At 39.4% G+C, this 23,621-nt stretch overlaps 1 protein-coding gene across 1 annotated transcript in view; it reads left to right on the plus strand.

The window, feature by feature from the left end:
- The window catches only part of brinp1 (bone morphogenetic protein/retinoic acid inducible neural-specific 1), a 104,325-nt gene that overhangs the window by 1,324 nt on the left and 79,380 nt on the right, over positions 1-23,621 (plus strand). The gene's annotated exons all lie outside the window — the stretch shown is intronic.

The following is a 23,621-nucleotide window of genomic DNA, read 5'->3' on the forward strand; positions in this document are numbered from 1 at the left end:
AGCACGTACATGCTTGTTTTATTGTGTGTGTGTGCGCGCATGTGTGTCACCAGTGAGGCAAAGTTGCCGTTCCGTGTTCCCTCAAGTTGCTTTGATTGCTGTTCCACTGACTAACTGCGAGGGGAGCTCATGCTCTTTTACACCAGGTGTCATTATGTGGCTAAAGGCAAGAGAACTGTGTATGATACTGATACCAACTCTATGAAATTAGAGAAGCAGCTTCTGTTTGAAATTGGTCCGGAAGCATTTATCTGCACTTCCATGACTGCCACTGCAGTTTTTGTTATTTTTCTCATTGTTTCTTTTTTTGGAAAGAGGGCCTACTTTGCTACATTCATGTAGTATTTACAGATATATCCAGAGCCATACATGCACCGTATGCATGTATTATTTCCAGGTATAGAACACAAGACTTCTGCCTCACACATTTCTTTTTTCTTAACTGATCACAATGTACAATACAATATTTAAATATTTACTGAAAGACTGTAGCCTTCAAAGAGTGCATCGACAATGTGTCTGTGTGGCACCCGACTGTGAATAATCCTGCATACTGAATGTGAACTTTAATTTAAGCTTTAATGTTTAAAATTGACATTATACTGAACGCAAGTCAATACATCCTGCAGTATTGTTCTGTCTTGGTCTCCAAATGTGCAGACAATTGCACTGGCAGTAGCGGAACTTGCAGAAGAAAAGCAACCTTATTCAGTATGCCTCATTCAATCTGGTGGCCTTTTCATTGGCAAAACGCTGTAATCATTTTTTTCACAAGGGAAGGCATTCCACATCACATTGCCAAAAATAAAAATGCCAGCAGTAGCTTAAAGCTCTATTTGTGTCATGGCTTGAGATGACCCAACGTTGATGATGCTTTCAAGGACTGAAGAGAGAACATTCAGCCTCAAAGGTCCTTTTACAGACCTTGGCAGTGCAACTTATGAATTGTCTGTAAAGCGCGTGGCTATAAATCTTTAAAGGCGGGGAAATCAACACTTGAAGAAATGAACGATATAATTCACGCATTGAACCTTTACACCCGGCGCTGATGTAGTTGCCTATGTTTTGTATAGATTGTTCTTATCTACAAAAGGTCTCTGTGGTGGCCGGAGAACAGTACTAGTGTTGTATTGGCAGAACCCACCAGCTCTCTCTATTTCCCTCTCTGTCACTGTCTTTGTGTTCTTGTATTAGCGCAACATTGTTTATATGTGGGGGCTGGTTGCAGCTCTAGTGGCCAGAAGGCTGCCTCCCAAGAGGTTTGAAAAAAAAAAGTCTGTTTTTATCAGAAACAAACAACAGGGTCACATAATGACATGTGACAAAGTCTCACAGAAATGCTGGTGAATTTACAAATATTTTGGAGAGGCAGCTGAATCATTTGACCTCCACTAGGGACTGTCTGACCTATGTGCTGTCAGTCCCGTAAGGCCACGTGGAGGCGAATCCCGCTCGATGTTCAAAATGAATTCTCACCCTGTAGGCTCATAATTAAAGGGTTGGTAGCTGATCAAAAGTGGTTAATTGCATTCTTGCTCTCCATGAAATTCAAACCATGTTAAGCCTTGATTAACAATTCCAGAAGGATTTTTTTTTTTACAATGGCCTTTAAAAAATCCTCCCTGTACCCCCATGCACAGTACATGAACTGCATAAAAACATTGACTTGAGACTCTGAGAAGGCAACCATAGTTTTAGAATTTTGATTGTTACATCTACTGCCCTTTGCCATCTTTGTCAGTTACTGGAGCCGCACATTTGGGGCTCTGTGCGATGCCTGGGTGGCGCTGAAAGCAGGCTCAGAAAAGCATCACAATAGTGACAATCTGTTGTGATAAACTATTTAGGCCTTCTAACACACACAGTTCGTCCCCCGAATGCAGCTGCGTCTGTCCAGTCTCTCTGTATCTCCCTCTTTCTCTTCTCTTCACAGTAGTGTACCACGGTCTGAATGTTTGTGAGTGAGCATAAGCACCATTTTATTATACAATCAAGAAATACATTGCACATTAAAAGTTAACCAAACAGAAATCAATTATTTATCAGACAAATATATGCACTTTCGACAAAGCCTGTTGTGGCTTTCCGTTTGACTGCTGGTGAATCTGAATGCGAAGTTACGTAAAAATCATTAATTATTAAGATCATTTGCAGGGGCTGCAGTTTTAGAGTTTTGCACTGTGATACATTTTGTAACATGTTTTTTTTTTATGTTTTGAGTTTAGAGGTTGTCATGAAAAAGAAAATCAGCTGATCACCTTGATGTCATTAGTATGTATGCACTGGCATACTTTGACCAGTATGCATCAGCAGTGGCTGTTGAAGTTGTGAGTAAAACCAGGTACAAATAAAAACAACCTCACAAAGGAGGAATATTTCTGCTTTTGAATGTGCAAGAGCTGACCTTGCATATTTGGTTAACATGCACAGTCCTCTGCAAATTATTCGTCTCAAACTAACATTAGGTGGTCGCCAGGCACGAGACGCCGGATACAAAAAGTGATGCTAAATTGAACGTCTGCAAAACCAGGCCCCTGTGCCATTACGCACTACCATGGAGCACAGTTATTACTCCTTAAAAAATATGATAACTCTGACAACACAGTAATAACTACAGTCATTTATCTTGCTCGACACAGTCTGTGCTGGGCTCGGTGATAGCTGTGGTTGTCCATTTGGATTTTGTTACCGTGAGTACGAGATGGAGACGGGAGACGGGGGGAGACGGGGGGGAGAGAGATGTTTTGATTTACCGTGCTCTTTCACATCACTGAACAATAGAGGGCTGCACTGGCCGGCGATTACACATAGAACCTTTTAACTTAATTTGCTTCACTGTTGCCTCCCATATTCCCTCCAGCGATGTAATTTGATCCGCTCCAGTCTAGAAGTTGTGTCTGAGGTATCTTAAACAAAATGCAGTCTTCTCAGTCATGAAGTATCTCCGGGCCCCAATTTGTACAGAGATGAAATGCAGCTGTGACCAGGATTTGGCGAATCTGTTGTGGAACATTTCTTTTCAACCTGTATCTTTGCTTCGTAATTTTTTATGGGGTAGCCATAGTATAAATACATTCATGGAGAAAATGTAATACTGTGTGGATTATGTTCTATATCAGCGTATCTTGTTGATATATTATCCATGCTGAACATATCTACAAAAACCTTCACAGCCAACATATGTTTTTTTTATAGGCTACTGATTGCTGTGAACATTTTTCAGTGTTATATTCTACAAGATCCACTTGTTGCAACTAAAGTACGATTGAAGATATCGTTAAAGTTTCATCAATAAATGATTCTATTTCAGTGAATCAAATGGATGTGTATAATGTGACAGGTGTAGCTAGTAGTGATGAACCCACAGAAACTTATTACCTCTGCAGTTCCCTTCAGCTTTATGGGGGCTCATTTCTTTTGGGGGGTTTTAGGGCCCGCAGCTTTACTGTTCTCGTTCGGTCTTATTGCTCCCAGATGCATCATCACAGGTGCAGCATTCTGTTTTTCAGAAAAGAAGATAACCCCGCTATACACTGTGTGCCACCTGCCCTGCACTTAATGTCGGACAACGTAGCATTTAGCTGACAATGAAGTCTGCTCAATACGTAAATAAACCAACCTGCATAATGTTGCCACATCAACTCTATAAGTGTGTTGATATGTCAGCGTTGTTATTGCAGCTTGGTGTTGACGCCAAGAGGCCAAAACAAATCTCAGTAATGTATGTGTAAGGTTAGTTGCCTTGGTTAAGATTGGGTAAATATTGCAGTCATGATACGATTCGACAAATCTTAACATGTTAACCAAGTTCTTTTGTAAACCCTCCACAATCCTTCATATCAATGCCAACACTCCTTCCAGCAGTGGCCAATGAACGTTGTAAATTAGTCAGTCATGAGGTCATGTACCCAGTCCATCATGCTGCTGAGAGGTTAAAGAAAACACTCCAGTTACTTTATCCAACTTTAACCCTTATTTTCCTTGGTTTTTTGCCGTTTGCTCAACATCGAAACAAATCCTTTTAAACACAATATCACATACCCAATGCGCTTTGGGCACCCAAAAACAAAAACAGTCGGTGCACAAAGTTCTTTACACTTGTGTTTCACACATCCAGCTGGTTGGTCATAACTCAGTGTTGTCGTGGTGTTTACAGCTTCAAGGGTTGTGCCACTGCGCCGACAGTGATTTCCAGGCTGCACACTGAAAAACAATAGCTCAGATCCATTGAAGAGTTTCAGCATTAAACTCTGTATTCTCACCTTGAACACCATGTTTCCAGAAGAGTCTCTCTCTCTCTCTCTCTCTCTCTCTCTCTCTCTCTCTCTCTCTCTCTCTCTCTCTCTCTCTCTCTCTCTCTCTCTCTCTCTCTCTCTCTCTCTCTCTCTCCAGCACAAACAAACTACTAAGAAGCACAACCTTCGTACTTATAACTTAAGTTATTCAAACTAAATGCAAAGTATAACTACGTCTTGCTTTCCGATTGTCAACAATGGGTTCATTATTTAGCATTTAAATACAGCCATTCACCTACTGAGCGCAGCCTCTGGAGCATAATGGGGAAAACAATCTACAAGCAAGCAACAAAACAATGCCAGCGCTAACTGTACTGTGCGAGTCTTCTATCTTTCATAATTGGTTTGAGTCAATATGGTCAGACAAGGGATTTCACAATTTGTGGAAATTGAGCCCCTCTTAAAAAGCAGTTGGTTTGGACTTCTCTGGATAACTCCCAGTGTGTTGTAGCAGGGGACACACTTCCAAGCATTTAAGGGGGTTGAAAGGATCAGATTTTATTGGCAATAAAATTTCAAGAATATGGTCATTTTGACGGTCATGTACAAGTGCAGTGGAGCCGCAAACTTTCCCCAGCACTTATGCTTTGTTCCATGAATAATGAACATGAAAGTTTAAACACTCTCTAAGAAAGACCATCTTCATGAATAAAACACACAGACAGCACAGGCTTTTAATACATTTGTTTTCATATGTTTAATGTAACTTGAACAATCAAAAAAGATGCAACGATATAAACTAATCCAACACATTTTATTGCTATATTTATTTACATTTAAAACAATCCCAGTTATAATGAATGCATCTGTAATCTATCAAGAAATTAATCCACAATTTTTACATTTTTCCACTTTATAAAATTAGATGTGTAACATCTTTGAGGAATTGTTTAAAAAGAAACCCGTCTCTAATCCTTTCACACTTACTGTAAGTAAAACTTAATTATATGACTCAGCTAAGTGTCTGCCAGTGTACAGTAAAAAGCCTCAATTTAAAATGTGAACAATCATGGGATGATAATCTTTCTGACACATTTTAATTAGGCCTCTCACAGAGAAGTTTTTAATCTTTTACAATCTTCCTAGTGCTGACTAGCAAGTGAGAAGCACTCCCTGCTGGAACATGCTATGCACCTCCAATTACTCCTTAAGAATAGAGAAACATTTGCTGAAACATTGAACTAGTCTGGGATTTAGAATAAGATTCTATTTTCAGTTCGTACAGTGTGTCCAAATTTTGAAAAAATGTAACTTGTAAAGCAGTCATTTGGGAGAGAGGATGGATTCATTGACTGACCCATGACCGATGTGACGCTGTCGAGTCGATGCACTGTTGGCTCAGGCCAGTAGGCTTTCAGCATCAGTGACCTATATTGCAGCTCAGGTCAGCAGCTGCCTAAAATGTAGGAAATTACTGATCAGATTCTATTATTCAAATTGGAGTTGAATGATATCTTATTAGCTTTCTTACATGGCTAAAGTGCTACATTAACTGTTCAATTAACAACGCTCACTTTAGCTTCCTTATTGCAGATAAACTTCTATTAGATCTGCATGTGTATACTGATTGTGTACCCTGACACTCTACTTACAAGCTACAGCCACAAATGATGTACATTTACTTTCCACAAACTGGATTTTGAGACTATTGCGAATACTGTGACTCGTCCGTACAAAGACTCTTTCAGACATGCACCTCTTAACTTAAAAGTGATGGCAGTTTCACCTAATGTCTGAATAAGGAGAGTGTCCTCTTAGAAGAATGACAGTTTCAGTTGTTTCAATTTCCCCAAAATGACTTATAAATATTGTTATACAATACACTACAAATATCCATGTTGAGGTATTTGGTCAAACAATATGAACCATTCTTTATTTGCAGGAGATTGTAGCATCAATCTTATAAAATCACAGGTCTTGAACGGTTTACATGTGTACGGTACAATATGGTACTAAACATTGTGTTGGTGTTCCACACCTAACACACCAGGTCTTTTGTCGGCGGGAATTTCGGTAACTCTAATTGGCTGTTCAGCTTAAGCGAATCAGAGCGCGAGAAAATAAACGGAAGTGAGTGAAGCAAGAACATGACTATTTAAGAGGTCACACACCGAAAGCTCTTCTAATTATTATTATTTTTTTAATGGTAGGCGAACGCTGCTGGTGTGTTAAAGGTGTTTTTGGGCCATACACGGGTGAGGCAACGCAACAATCGGCCTTCGTCGCCGTGAGTTCTTGTTCTTGGTGTGTCTGGGCCTCTTTCTTTAGAAGAACATAATCCCAGCAGCAATGTGTTTCCCCTGAAAAGTAACTGCTAAAGCAAAAATGTACATGTACATTTTTTAGCAGTTGATTAGCGCTGCATTCTTAGTGCTGTGAAAGGCATTGTGCTACTGACTCCAGAAGTAGCACATGAATGGCCTGACACAGCACTTTCACAGAAGTACTGACCTATAGATTTTCTCTATACACCTGACCTTGTCTGTGCCTGCATACGTCCGTGTGTGTCTCTTGCACTGTGAGCATCTTTTGAGTGGCTGTGGCTGAACATCTGCTGCAACAGACATGTATATTAATTAGGATTTAAACATAGATCCTTCATGTTCACCAATGTCAATCCCACGCGTCCCAATGGGTGAACCATTAGGACATTTGCATTTTTAGTATGTGAGGTTTTATCGCCTAAGCACCAAAGCCTGTCACATTTAGCCTGAGGGACATGGAAAAGAGATCCACACATATTTGTGATCATTTGGCATTGCCTTCAGGGCTGTTGCTATGGTAACTCTTATAACCTCTTGTCACGTCTTCAACTGGTGTTCGTGTATTTGGTCAGCTTGTCATCATTATGCATTATTTTAAATTAACTCGATGAGAGAAAATGATTAACTGAGTTTCATAATGACCCGCCTTTTCAAATGATGTGGATTCACTGCTGTAGTTAGATTTTCACGACTATTCGTGTTTTACACCTGATGGCTGTTTCAGACATTATTGAATATAAATTGGATTTGCCTCAGGATGAAGAATATAATTAAAAGACAATAAAATAAGAATATTTTATCACCTCCAGGCAAATGTTGTTGTTATTGCTTGGCCTTTAGATAGACTTTATATTTTAGTGCATGTTTGAAATTCTGTGTTCATACTCTTACCGTGTGTATGCACAGCATGTAGCGACGGCATAAATGTTCTTACATTTAGTGTCCACCAATAAAAAGGTATTTTTTTAATGCACATTTCAGAATGTGTAAAAAAAGAGATGTTTGCTCATACATATGTTGGCATTATTACAGCGGCATTTACATGAAAAGAGTCAGTAAAAGTCTGGAATTATTGACATTAATAAGTAAAAGGCTAAATGTGAAGATGGGGTTATGTGGCCGGGACGTCTCTGCTATTTTGTTTCCAGTCTTCCAAATCCCTTAAAGTAAAAAAATTATGCTTTTTTTTACAAGTAAATCTCAGCTGAAAGGGTTAGAAGTGGGATTAAACATTTAAAAAAAGTAAGAACTTAAACTGAAACCCCAAATGTAATGTCTGCTGAACAAAACAAGCGAGCAGATGTTGACTGAAAGACACTGAAGCAGATGGAACTGTGCTTAGACCAACTGTAATGAAGAATTCTACTGAAAAACCACCATCTTCAAAACTAATGATCATACTGTAAAATCCATAATGTAAACCATTACTTTAATTCCGCAATTAAAGTTAAAATAATGCTTAATCCCACACACTTAACAGCAAATGTATTATTTCCACCCATGAAGAATACCAGCTGTGTTATTAAAAGTTTTTTGTTAAATGCTGTATGAAAAAAGTCAATCTACAAAAACGCTCATAGTTTGCTGGAAAGAGGGTTAGGTCAACTGACAGCATGGTTTCTGAAAAGAAGATCAAACGTTGAATATTTAAAAGTAGGAAGAGAGCTGTAGCCAGAGAACTAGTAAAAATAGACGTAACTCTGAATAACAACTAGAAACTTAGTAAGGCAAATTTATGGGACACATTGGGGATTTAAAATACCAGATATCAACAATATTTTTGCCATTGTTTTAAGTAATATCTTAATTATTAATCACCTTGCTTAACGACTTTCCTATTTCTTCGTCTCTTTTCAGTGTCATATAGACATCTTTCTATTGAATTCTAACTTATATTGCCAATGTAAGTGCCTAGTTATGGATCTACTTTTTAATTTCAAGACAAAATAGCATCAATTTAATGCTGCAAAATAATTTAGTATAGTTAATTGAACCTCGCAACCACCACCCACATCTCCAATTTGTCCTATTATCATATATATATATATATATATATATATATATATATATATATATATATATATATATATACAATACATACGCCTGGTCCATTTATTGGGCCTGGTTTAGCTTCTACACCATCCAAGATAAAGCGCTCTGGCACGTGTATTGCATACTATATTTCCCTCATAATTTCATAGTTAAACTGCTTGTGACGGTAATGCCCGGAGCCTCATCACCACCTGGTTGCCTGCCGAATCAACTAAACATTCAAATTCTCCAATATGACAGGATAGAACAAACCAGTCTCACTGCAGCGGAGGCTTTCACGCACTGTTTCCTCCGTTCGCCTCTACTTTGGTTACCATGAAGGCTGTTGGGATTACTAATAAACAATGGCAGTGGGTTGCCACCTGGCAACCTTTTGTGATTGCCTGCTGGAGGAAGGAGACCCAACCAGCTGGCCATTCTTCACCACAGGTGCCAGCCGCTGTCCCTTCCACTGCACATGTGTAGTGTTCAGTAGAGAGGAATGCGAGCTCTCTTGTGCATCCATCATCCTCTGTAGGTTATAACCCTGTCGGAGACTGCAGGCAAGACTTGTACTGTATGTTTGTAATAGCAGCTTACCTGTGTTAGGTAGAGAGTGTTGTATGTTATAGTTTTGTGCCGTGTAAGCTGGTGCCATTGTGCTCCGGCTGCAGCTGCCTTTTAAAAGAGTCTAGGACTGAGTTCCACTTCAAAGAGGAGACGTTTGGAGGGTGAATAAAAGCTCCAAGTCAGTCAATTGGCCCTGAATTGCCCGAACTTAACTGCAATATCAGCAGTGCGAAAAGAAAAGTGGCTGGCGTGGTCAACTTCTTTCTCGGCTTAACTTGCTCGGCCCCTCACATTGACATCAAGGCCAGGTGGATAGGGAGGAAGTGAAGGAGAGGAGGCACTGTGCTCGATTTATCAGTAATTATGGAGTGCTATTTTCTCTGTCTCCTATCTGTGCCTGCCCTGGGAAGCAGTAGCCATTCTTTAATCTTGACACCTGGTGATCATGTAACACAAGGAAGTGCCTATTAAAGGAGGAGAGAAATTGGAGGGGGCTTCTCTCCTGATCCTCTTTTAGGGGAGTCGGGTTGACAGAGATGGTGAGTGTGGGGATACGCAAGCGAGGGGAGAGGGGGAATGGGGTCGACGATAGATGGTGTTCGAGGTAACGAGGACTATTTGGCAGTGGGTTTTTTTTCAAAACTCAAGAGGTTTTGTAAGGGTACGGGGTTAAGGGGAACATCCCGGGAATCTTCAGCAGGCTTTTCTTCTTCCATGAGAAAAGAAAGACTTGCCAAAGGACATGTGAACTAATATGATTTTAGATGAACTAAAACAACTGTAATAATGTGAAATTCCGTTGTAGAGCAGAGAAGGTCTTTATACTGCGCCCTCTGGGCATGCTTTGCACTTAGTCAAACGCAATCAAGAAAATGTCGGGGGTAATTATATTATGCTTTGGGATGATTGTGCATCAGATATCATAAATCAGCTGATGAAGATGCACCCTACGCCAAATGTTGTGTTTTAATACCTCTTATGATTTAAGTTCAAGATTATACCTGCCAGCAAAAACTGACTCAACACATCAGTTTTTTATCTCATTGATTTCTGCTGTAGTCTTTTCATGGACATGCAATATCCAGAGCCACGAAGCCAAACGGTTGCAGTTAATTATTTTCTATGTTAATTTTTATCTTAATTGGGTAAAACTGGATACCCCCTACTGGATCATACATATGCAGGAAATAATACATCAACATTCTTCCAATTTGATTAAGTCTGAAACACTTCAGTGGGTGACACACTGACTTGCCTTCAATCGGCGGAGCCATTGGAAATACACATTGATTGAGTCTCTTAACATGAATAATTTGTTTTCTCAACCAAGTGCAGTGCCGCCAACGCTGTGCCAACCTGGCACCTCACTCCATTAGCAGTCCTCTTCTAAATTTGGAGCAACATGAAATCACCAAGTGGCAGGATTATTATGATCAGTCTTATATGTTGTTCTTCACACAAAGAAGGCAGACACAGACATGTCCTAACTGTCTGAACTATGAATATAAAATCACACATCAGCCCACAGTGGGCCTATTTGTTACGCTGAAACGCCGTTTTAGCACGAATTGCCTGCAAAAAAAATCTGACAAGCATGGGAAATGATTTGTGTTTCAGTCAGATTTGTGTTTGAATCAAACCACTGACAGTGTGCTGACTGAGAGAAGATGCACGCCGTGCACTATAAATACGCAATAAAGCATCTCATATATGATTTAATCAGCCACTGTATACTGTGATTCACTGCGAACATGTTCGGCTATATTTAATTCCCACTAAATTAATTATGGATGTAATGATGATGTGGGTATTCTGCATACTGTGATGTTACAGTTGCATCATCCTTTTAATATGATGCTTGCTAGACATTTGCCACGTGGTTAAAAAAAAAATACAAAATGTTTTGCTTCAAGGTTGACTTGAAATGCTCTTGTAACCCACGACTGGTATTATGAAAGCTCTTGAAATGCCTGTAATCAAGGAACCGCCTCAAAACTAGTGTTTTGTAACTGAGTGTAATAGATGTTTCAACTAAAGGGATAATAGGATCATTCTTCTCATGTAATTACCGTAGTAACGATAAGAAATTGTGGATTTTATTAAACATTGTCCACATTTTCATACTTTACATTACATTACAGGTCATTTAGCGGACGCTCTTATCCAGAGCCACTTACAGTGAACTAACTACAGGGACAGTCTCCACTAGACTACTAGGCCATCACCACCCAATACCGTTACTTAATCATGCCGTGACCGATGTGGTTACATGTTTAGTCTTCTGGAAAATATGACACATTACCAATGTGTGTTTCATTGATCCTGTATCGCTGCTCACTCAACCACATAAATACATACACAGCCGGTTTTGCAAACGGAAAGACATCGATTGAATCGTAAGGGGACAAGGACCAGTATGCATTTACATATGCCTGCACATGTTCATAAAGCACACACACACACACGTGTACCATCCCCAAAGACCTCTGCGCTGCCTTGCTGATGTTAGTTTTAATGATGGAGTCCAGGTGAAGCTGGCCCAGGCAGTATCCTCTCTGGGGTGTTTTTTTTGCAGACTCAGCACACCAACATGACACCAATGTAGGGCAGAGAAGAGGCAACGCGGCATATTCAAATAACAGTGGTGAGCAGAATTTTGTTTTTTTGTTGCAATGGTGGTAGCCTTTACATGGATAACAATCTGGTGGAACAGCGGACCTAAAAAGAGATCCCATTTAAAAGAGACGCGGATAGTGACATCAGATTATATTCTGCCAACGTACTATTGAGCTCAGGAGAGAATCCATAAAATGTGCTTGTACTTTGATGCTCCGTTGCAATGATCTTCTGTTCAAATAGTTCATCATCAGACAAGTATTTTATCATTGTGATTGAGCTTAGCAAAAGTTTAATAAGGAAGACTACTTAATTTTTAATTCTTTCACCTCTAGGCTACTCTTTCATTCATTACTCCCTCAAAGCCACACCTCTTGGCTACATTCCTTTCATTCCCACCTCCCTCCTTCATCATATCAGTTTACAATTCAAGAGGCAAACCTCCTCTCAGTTCATCATCCAATCCAGTAGGCTCTAAAATTAACTCTCTCTCTTTACCCACATGGGAGCTAATCACTAATCAATGCCCTGTTTATTAACCCATTGCCTTCAGTCGCTTTTTTTGGCACTTTAACATAAATACTCCTGCCACCCAAAAGTTGTACCTGACACATAGCGTGCACGCACATCATTTCGACAAGCCTGAGCCTTGTCACAAAAGAGGAAATGGATTACCAAAGCTTATTTCCAGACCAGACAAAGATTGTTCTCCCAGCGGGAGCCTCACTTAGGCACCATTTCTTTAAACAGCATAACTTTACTGTGACATTACTAGTTTTCTCCACATTTGTTCTCTTAAAATGCCAAGTAGTTTTTGTTCTATAATGACCACCCTGAGCTTAATAATATTGCTATTATTATTATTAATAATAATAATAATAATAATGTTTAGCATTAACATAAAATTAGGCAACTCTCCAGATATTCACACACACCTTCACACACACCTTAAAAAAACATTGACATCTATAGATACAGTGATTAGAGCAGATTAACCACTAATGATCCAGCCTTTTGAATACAACATTAAAAGGTTGACTCATCTGTACATGGTGGCCAAAAAGTATTCACTGCAACAACAACAACAGGCTAGAAATCTAACCGTATTTACATATGCAGCCAAGGCTGGAAAATTAGAAAACGATACGGGAGATTTGCCTTCCCTACGTGCCGATCTACGTACCGCTATTCCCATCATGTCATTGTCATCTTCGGATGTTTTTCTTTGACCCTGTGTATATATATATATATATATATATATATATATATATATATAATAAAATATATAACTCAATGCATCTTTTCCCCTCTTGTTGGAACAATTGTTCGGGAGTTGAATATAAATCGTTACACTAATCTATTGCTGAAATTACTATTCAAATAAGTATTTAAAAAATTGAGCATTTACAATTAATTCCAATTGCTACTATGTGTCATGTTGAAAATAGATCTTCCATGCTTTAAAAACAAAATGTTTCTAATATTTTAAATTACTATTTTGTTTTTTTATTTTTGATATATGGAAACAGTTATAACCGTTGTAATTATGATTATTGTTCCACTACCACTAGGGGGCGTCAAATTAGGACATCTTCAAATTCTACACATCGTGGCTTTAATTGAATTAACATATGATGTACAGTAAGTGGTGCGCTATACCCTAAAGAAATGAAGGGCTATTTATGGAAATATCACCAAATTACAATCTAAATAGTAAAGAGCCATTTGCTTTCCTTTTATTGGAACATAAACGTTTGAAGAAGACCTTAGAAAATTACTCCAGTTCTTCTGTGGCCCACGGCGCACATTTTGAAAAAATTGGTCTGTCAATTATTAAGCAGCTGCGGGCATGTTGTTATTGGCTATCATGCATTGAGGTTTTACTTATAACCACAGCGGACTTAAATCTCTGTATAAGGACATGCATTTTACATGGCTTATGACTCTGCTTCCGTCTTGGAAAGGAACGAAGCCAAAGAAATGCTGGAACATGGGAAATGAAAATGCAAGCCTCATGGCAAAAGCCTCTGAGCTTCGGGGAAAAAAGAGGACAACTTAGGGGAGGAATACAGCAACAATAGAATTTCAAAGGCAAGAGGTCAAGAGCACTCTATTTTCAAAATGGGTACAAGTTGGCTGCTATAACCCATATCAAGGGCACATTTTTGCAAACGATAACCTCCCAGGAAGAGGAGGTACAATATGGTGCAGAAAGAAAGAAAGAAAGAGCTTTTCTCAGCAAAATTCACAATCCTTTTAGTCATATCAGGCCTGAAAATGTCTGCTCAGGATGCCTCAGCGCATGGGGATCTATATACAGTACTTTATGACTTTGTGTGTGCATGTGAGTGCGCTTGTGTACAGTGTATGGCAGAGAATCCCCCCAAAAGCAGAACTCTTTTCACTGAGTCTCTCCTCTTAAGATACACTGACACATTTCTTATTTGAAGCACTCAGTAAAAATCACTGAAAGTCATGATGTGACAACATTTACCATAATATTACATAGATTCGAATTTCTGATTTATTGTGTAATCATATATGCATCTGCAATTACATGGTACTAAACTCATAAATACATCCAAATGAACTATTTCCATTTGTTTATTCGTTAATTGTCCTTGGTGCTGCAGAGTAATCACTAAAAATGCTCCCATGGCTTCACAGCTGATGCATTCAGTTCATCCTTTGAAGACTCCTTCTTATATATTACAGATGTAGTGCAGTTTTGAATAAAACAAAACAAATATAGGAGGTATTCTACGTGTGTCTTCGTATGACAGGAGCTGTAATGTACATTGCAATACTAAAGGGCGTACTGTAGGTTAATAGATTACACTAAATTGGGGTTGACACAGAGTAAATTCCTTCTAACTGTGAGGGTGATTGAGCCTGGCACGGAACAAAAACACCCTTAGAGTATTGATATTCATGCACAGTCCCGACACGAGCTCTACGTAATACGGAGCAGTTTAGTTTTGCAATCCTTAATCTGCGAGGAATTGAGATGGTAGCACTTTTTTCACCATCTGCTCTGCGTCTCTGCAAATTTTGCTGATTTATGGAACCCACTGAGTCGGCGCTTGCTCCTCTGCTTTCCTTCCATTTCACAAATTTATAGCTTCGAATTAGGAACAATAGGAGCGGTGACCGTCTCCTTAACACCAAGTTCTTTCTGTCGCTGAAAAGCAATGCGGTTGGTCAGACGGGGAACTCTTGCCAAAGTGTCGTGATTAGCCATTCGTCAAAGGGTGAATTGGAAAGTAAACATCACATTTATTGGGAAGAAAAGGAGGTCAGTAAATTCAGGGATGGCATTGCATCAGAGAGGGGGCAAACGGGGGTAGCAAAGGCGAACAGAAATAACCCACTGCAGCTGGACAAAACCTCTCTCCACATAATGCCAGTGGTCCAGTCTCTTGAGAGGGCAGCAGCTGCTATGTATTTCTGTGAGAAAATACAAAAATAAAAAAAGTAGAAGGTTGTTGTTAAAAGGTTAGGTGAAGCAACACTCAGAAATATGCCGGCAAAAACATTTTCCTTTATCTTTCCTCTCTTGTCACAGTCTTTTTCCTGTAATATATAAACATCTGGCAGTGGAAATTGCTCAAGTATGACGGTCGTTAGGTGTGCAAGTGAGGAGGGACGACTGAGTGAAACACATTGCTGTGTTCAAGCTTCATCTTGTGCCCACGCCCATAAAAATCCCGGATGAGAAAACGAGAAACATTTATTTTCCCTTCCCCAAGTGCCGTACCTCCGATACTGAAATAGGATGAGCAAATCATGCCCTCACCCTGATAAGGTGATACTTCCCTCACATATGTCTGTAAAATAAAATGCAGCACTGCAATCCAATTGCAGTCTTACAGTTGCCTCGCAACAACACTTCATCACACCCTGTGGCACTGATAGTGAGATGTGAGTGAAATGTTACAGACACAAGCAATTATGACAGATCAGTCACAGAAGGGAGAAAAGAGGAAGGAGGATCTGCTGTTAAATTCTGCTGGTAATTACAGTAAAAAAAAAGAAAAGAAAAAATAAATATTAATGAGGCCTGAGGTGAGCTTCACCGCAGCTTCATTAAATGCCTATTATGTTTAGTTTTTTTTGAGTTTTTTTTCCTGAATGCGACAAAAAAAACTAATGTGTTCACACACACACAGACACTTTAGAGAAAAGCATCACCTTGGGTGTGTTTATATTACACTTACATGTGTTCATGTTCCTTTTCTCCCTGTTCAACTATTCCTTTGGTCAAAAAACCTTTTTAGGTCTATTCAGTGGAAACCATACAGTGGATAACATCACTTGACATTTACATGCATGAGCAAGGAAGAACTGCAGTGCGAACAGTGTCATTTACATCCTTCCAGCAACTCCTATTCAGGCTCTTATTCATGTCAGGGGCTCCTCTGGGTGCCTTTTGAGTGTAACCAGCTAAGGGGATGGAATTCGCTCTGGCAGTTTTGCCTTTAATCTCACATTGTTTCAGTGGAACGTGAGCGTGAGGGAATATGTTGAGGTTGGAGCATTTTGTTCCATTTTATTTTCCCCTCTAATGCATTTGGAGAGCAAGGTGGAAGATAACATATTCAAAACAAAGACTGTGCCCAGCAAGGTAAATCGAAGGAAAGCAGTCAGTGGTTTCTCATCAATAAAACCACAGAGTAATTAGAGAAAGCACTTGAAAGCCAATTTGCGAGTTGACAAAATGATCAATCTTCATCTATAACGCAGCCACAGTAGCAGTGACAATTGGCTCTCCTGTGCTAGCATCTCGTTCTCTTTGGTGACTCTGATGCTGGCTAAAGAGATAAAGAAGTCCTCCTCTTATTCCTATCAGTGCAGACCACCTTCTGCTGGAATGAGATGGAACATACGAGCAAATCACTTCTTCTCTGCTCTTTTTTTTTTTGCTTAACGTGTTTAAGAGACATATGCTACCGATCAGTTAAGCTGCCCCATTCAATACGCTAATGAAAAAAGGTGAGCTCTGTGTATTTACATAACAAATTAGAGGGGGGAAATCCGCCCAGCAAAAGAAATAATTGAAGTGTCACAATGTTTTTACTTCCCCTTTGCCGCATATTTCCTCATGGAGCAAATTCATTTAAATTTTATTTCATGCTAAATTGAATTGCCCTTCGGTTAGCCAATGTGCTTAATTTATCTGTATCGCACGCTCAAAAACCTTATAGGCCTACCTTTACCATCCTCGCTGTTTGCTCTCCTGCTTACTCTGAGACCTTATTAATTAGTTTGCTTTATGACAGAGATAGTCCCTGTTAAAAACCGTGTCATAAACCGCCCCCGCATTGCCGCTGTTCAACTAGGCAGCTATCAAATAAAGCTCGCAGCACACTCCTTGCACTGCTTCACATGACAGATGCAACCCGCTCCCCTCTGCCGCACTTCTCCCCGGCTCGCATTGATCCTCCCCTGAATAGATTTGGACACAATAATTCAGCAGCCAGGTAAATTGGAATAACTCTGACCATTAGTGAATTAGTTTGCTCTTTAAAATCAGCCATTGATCCCCCCCCGAGCTGAGCTGATTGGTTGCTGACCAACCAGAGAATTTAATTATCAAACAGAGTGTTGCTTGCTCAGCCATGTTTTCTGAAGGTCAGGGTGTCACTGCAGTCCTTTTTCTTTTTTTTTAAAGAAACGACAGGAGCAAGGCGAGAGATTCGAGGGGGAAAAGGAATCCAGTACAAATGAAGTTAGCCACGGCCTACCTTCCTATTACTCTGTTGCTTCCCAGCAATTGCAAGTGGCAGACCATTACCGCGCCTCTCCAGACATGGCTGTGAGCTGTGCAATAATAATTCTCAGAATTGAGATGACACTGCTTTGGCATATTTAGATGCAACTCTGCTCGCTCTCTCCTCATTCTGTCATTCCTTTACAAACCTTGCACAACCCTTTTATGCCCAATGAGGTCATATTAATATGACTAAGTTAAAATAACTTATTGTTTTTTTAGGATGCCATCCACAGCCTTACCTCAAAGGTTTTGCTTCGGTACGAGCATCATACCTGTATCACTGGGAATTAACTCTCTCTAAGATAACAGTTCAGACAGAACTCCATCTGCTTATGTCTATACAGTTCAAACTACAAATAATGTAGAGAATAAATATTACATATTGGGGACCAGGTGTCATGCACAAGCAATGGATAGAATGATAGTGCAGGAATACATTATATCTGCTCTAATTCCCTTGGGTCTACCTGTCTTTCTGCAAAAGGCTTCATTCTACCACGATCTCCTGCCTCCCTGGGATTTAGAATACAAAAAGGAGAACAAGCCTCCCCATTCTTATGAACTTTATAGAATAAAGAGGGACACTTAGGGCCTCACACAGGGGAGAGAGGAATTGATTGGCAAAGCTAGTGACGGGACCAGAATGGAGATTGAATTCCCTTGAATGAACCAGAATGGAGGAGGAGTTGCAGCATGAATAAGGCTGTTTAAAAAGAGGATGGAGGAAACAAGCCTCCCTTGTCCTGTCTTGTGATTTCCTGAAGCAGACATCCTCCCCTTTTTACCCAGTTTATTCAAGGGTAAACGTGATCCACTCTCTTTCTCTTCCACTCTCTGTATCACTAATCTACTCGGCAAATAACAGTAATCTGCACAAGTAACAGAAGATAAAGAATATTTCTTACACAAGACCAAAAAAACTAATTTGTGGGAATGCATGTGAGATTTGGGATCTGTGTGAGTTATGATCAGGACACAAATACCTCATGAGTTTGACAAATGATATTTTGCCATGAGGTTGATGGAGTGGAGTGGAGTGCAATTGGTGCATTATTTTCTGTTGAGTAATCAAACAAGCACTCTTGAAATGTGACAAAGTGCCATTTGTTAACATTAAAATGGATGGATTGTACCAGCCCTTTAATGTCAGGGTGGACTTGTCAATTACGTTTTGCATAATATTTTGGTATGGGTGTTTTATGATGAAATGTGCAATTTTTATGATGGGTATGGCTCAAGAATTATGTCAACTTGCTTTTTTTTATGTTTTATTAATCTTTTAAGGACGAAAACTCGTCTTTAGGGAAATATCAGGATTGCTGTTGTCTGTGTTGGACCTGCCGGTGTTACATCATAGGGTTGTTAGTGTTATTGAAGAGTAAGGTCCACACCAGCATCTAACCGGACCAAAGTGACATTTGCAGGTACGTTTACATGCTGTTTAATGTTCTGCAAGCTAATTAGCTAGATAGTAGCAGTGCACTTTCCTCCGGCAAGTGTTTGTTTGGTGGCTTGTTGAACAAGCTAAGGTGTGGGACAAGATGTATGTTTATGTTTTCTAAGTTAGACGCAAAGGAGACTTTAGCAGGAAAGCTAATGTGGTTGTTGTTGTTCAGAGCCTGTGACTCTCGTGTTATGTAGCTGGCTGCTATCTGGCTCAGTGTGACCATCTGCTGTGCCTACGAAAGAACACTAATGTTACTGCCTTATGTAAGATTTGATTGGCTGCATCAAAATAAGGTCTCCATCTGGGGAGACGGATAGCGGGAAACTGTATTCCGTGCAACCGATGCATCATCATGACACAAAGAAATATAAAATATAAAATTCTCAAATTATCTTTTCTGATTGTAGCTCAAAGGAGGACACGGGACGTGTGATAGAGCAGAGATGTGTGCCGTACGAGAAAACAACTTTTAAGCATCCCTCTCAAGGAAGCCATTTTCTTTTTGAAGACATCAAATCCACTTCGTAGGAGATGAGGGAAGAGCAGAACACCGTCGTCCTTTCACTGGCGCGCTCGACTTTCTTTAACCTGCTTTGACCTTGACGTAGGTGTGACACTGGCTACCTGAAGCTCTTCATGTGTGACAGAGGGGTTTGGGTTTATTGTTCTCAAAATATTCAAAAGAAAAAATCTTTATGAAGTTTGACTTTTTTGTCACTACATGTAAGTAGTAAGTAAGTCATTCGTCCAATGACAATTTAAGGAAGTCTCATCAAATCCACAGGGTTTTTATCACTAGAACTTGACCTTTGAAATGTGAACATGCACTTTCTCACCTGAAAGATTCGGTCGCTGTTTTTGTTAATATCACCCCGCAAGTCCTCACGTTTCCTTCCAAAGCTTCAACATTTTTTGGCAGGTGCAGTCACATCTCAGTACCAGTGAGGGACTGGCTATAGTGCATGGGCCCCATCCAGTTGTTAAACTGCCCCCGCGGTTCTCTCCCAATTTTTTTTTGGCTCTCCTTGCGATGCCATTGAACTGTTTCCTATATCGCACAACAGTGCACAACAGACATTATTAACCAAATGTGTTATCTCCTCCCAAGCTAATTTAAAATCATCTGCCCTCCGTGGCTTATTTACAGTGCTGCACATTTGCTCTTGATGAGTCAGGACTTCTTGCAAGTGAACATCAGTTTATGCCGGAGAGAATTTGATCTTTTTGTGTGGTAAATGCTCCCAACTGTTCTCTGTGGCTTCCATATTTAAAGTGAAAGAACGGCATGGCATACAGTCTGCATATTTTACAGAGAAGAATAAGAGTGTATCTGATTTCCAATCCCAGCCCTTTTCCAGCTGTGCAGCTGGTGCACTGCACCACATGGCTCCAACCCCAAAAATACCAAAAGTCCATCACCCAAACCCCATGTGGACCGTGTTTTTCGCTGGTGTGAATTGATTCAGTAAAGTGGGGCCTTCAGATTGCGATGGGGGTATCCAGTGGGAGAAAAAAAAAACGTAATACAATAATGAAATATTTTATTGATCATAAGACCTCTTCTCGTTAGGAAGACAAATTGGATCCTCGGACACAGAGGAAATATTTCACATAACGAAAAGATGACAACATGCATATTGTAATGAGAGCTTAGCATTACATTTTGGTTCAAGGTGTGATAATGTTCAGATGCAGAAATAACAAAGCAAACGAGCAGACACACACCTGGCATGAGATAACACAGACAGATATAAGAGTATAGATAGAAACAGGCTTATAGAAAGAAGCGGTGAGAAATGACTCTCATCATGTGGCCTTATGAATGTAAATGTACTCACTGCAGGAGGTTTCTGGGAGTCAGACAGCACTGACGCCTCAGGTAATGGAAATGACTAAGCCTCTGGGTCAGCTGCACAACTGATTTTCATTTTAGTGGGGAAATGAAGAGCACACACTACAATTACATATGGAACTTTTTCATATGGAGTTAAAGTGCAGATCAGAGTTAAGGGTTCAGCAATGAATGTAATAAATGGGAGATTTGCAATGGCATGTAATGGTAAATGTGTCCCAGTAGTATATGAAAGGATTTAGACGTCCATCAATCAGCTGCCACATTGACAAGTCTAGCAGTTTAGTCTCTCGGCACACAGTTTTATGAACAGTTATTCTTCAAACGCCAGACAACAAAAAAAAAAAAAAAATAGTAATGCCAAATGTAAAAGTGTTTTGTGGCACATTGTTAACACATTGAGTACAGTCTAAAGCGTAGAAATATAACAGAGTAGAACAGATGTTCACATTCAGATCGACACAGCAGGATGGTTTAGTTGCCATTGCAAAGAACCATGACCGCTGTAGCTGGAAGTTACAGAACGAACAGTGTTGGTACAATTCAATGTTAGTTTTTGATGGTTATGAATGTAATTATAGGCCCAGGCTACATATGAGCCTCAACAAGAGACAGACAAAAGGAAAACACCGGCTTAAGCCAAAACAAAGTTCTCAAACCTAGTGAGTGTGGCACACTTTACGACCCCACTGACATGTGTTGTCACCATGTCGACTAACAACCATCGTCACTCTCCATTTCTATGGTCTTAACATATTTAATGCAACACACACTGTATCTAGCCTGCGCCGAACGACATTTGTCAATATGCACTACTGTTGTTTTTTTTTTATAATATGCTACCAAAATGGTGTTAGTGGGCACTAATATTAATTAATAATAAATGGTGGCATAACTGAATTTGTAATTTTTAAGTTTGGTTGATGGTTCAACCCTAATATCCACCGTAAAGTGTAAAGATACACTATATATAGAATTGAACTGTAACATGTTCAAGGGCCATTTCAAGTTATTATATTCAGTTTATTTAAGTTAGAAAATGTGGTCATGACTAAATAGTCCAAACATTAACACAACGTTAAACTTAAAAACTCATAGATTTATTTTATATTCGTAAATAGGGAACGAGAACAAAGTATGCCCCATCCAACCTTGTACTCGTTGCCACAAATGCCGAGGAAAGTGAACTCTCTTGTCGATAAATTAACAAATTCTTTTTTTATTCACAGACACATTTTCTCATACAGGTTTTGTTTTCCTGTGAGAATTCACACTAACACCCCATCTTTGCACAAAGGCATATTATTATCATTCCCCCGTTTAGCAGATTATTTTATTTTGACAGCCAAACTCAAATTACTTTTACGCAATTAGCCTATAATGGACCTGTTCAGTACACTGTCATGTGTTGTCATTGCCGCTGAGTATCTGGTTGAACGGTTACAAAAATAAGGCTTTTTTTCCCTTCTGTCAAATGTGCAATAATAGTTGACATTTGAGATGTCATTACAATCTGAAGAACTTTTACATCTAATTAGTTTCACAAGTTGAGATATTCAAATTCATTCATTGTTCCTGGTACTTTGGTCAGCAGAAGCAATGTTTAAATGATAATATACATAATAAATTGGAGGCGTTGCATGAAACCGACACACTCATTTTAACAGTGATATGACGGACCAAATATATTTCCCTTTTAAGTGTGCCACTGTGATTTCTTTATAACTTTTGCAATCAAGTAGTTCATCATCTATTTAACAGGAAAAGATTAGGCCCATTAAATTTCCCCTGCTCTTTTATGATGTGTTATTGTCTAATAAACCATGAAAAGGGGGAGGATTTTCTTTGCATACAGTAGCATTTGATAGCACACTGTTGGGTGCTCCACGGCCAGGGGCCAAAGTTCTTAAATGCAATTACTGATGAAAATCGTTTCCTTATCACTAAGAGACATAATTTCACTGCCAAGTGGATAATAATGTTCACAGTCAATGCAAAATTAGGAAATGGATCATTTTAATGTTCTGTTTAAAATGGTAAAATGTTTTTTTCATCTTCTTCCATTAAGCAGGATGTGATGCTGCTAATGTTGTGCTTTTTTTGGCTTTTACTTTAAAGATTATTTCAACGGAAAATAAAAGGGACATTGTGCTGTACTGTATAATATATCATAATATTAATCATACTGTATTCTTAGTTGGCATGAGTTACATTTAAATTGTCCAATCCCGTCAGTGTGTGCTGTATACTGTCTTCTGCCTCTATGCTTGTTTAAATAAAGAAACGCCATAAATCTGGCCTTGTTTAAATCTGTTTTTAGACGACCTGCTCCTGATTTCTTTTCTGATCTGTGTGACCAGTTTTCTACAATATTTATAGACCGAGGGCCACATTTAGTATTACCGTGCCATTTTGTAGAGTTAACAGCAATAACACAATAGTATTAACCATTTCTAGAAGCTTTCGTGGAACCAAATGGAGGTTTTATTTAGCATTTGATGAAAAAGGCAATCTTTTGTATCACATTAGTTTTAACAATTCATGAAGTCGCGAGTCAATAGTTGAAAGTTTCCTCCAGCAGTAATTGACACCACTGGGTAAAGGGAGATGGTGTTCTTCCACATTAGTGGCTGGGTGTCATAACATATCGTAAAGCAGTCCTCCGACCTTGTCAGAACTTATCATGACACCAATTAGATGTTACAAAAAAAAAAGAAAAGAGACAGTCACACAGCTGAGAATGTTCTTCATGCTCATCTGCAAAAGGGTAACA

This window comes from Cottoperca gobio, chromosome 12 (genome assembly GCF_900634415.1).
Source record: "Cottoperca gobio chromosome 12, fCotGob3.1, whole genome shotgun sequence".
Classification (NCBI taxonomy): domain Eukaryota; kingdom Metazoa; phylum Chordata; class Actinopteri; order Perciformes; family Bovichtidae; genus Cottoperca; species Cottoperca gobio.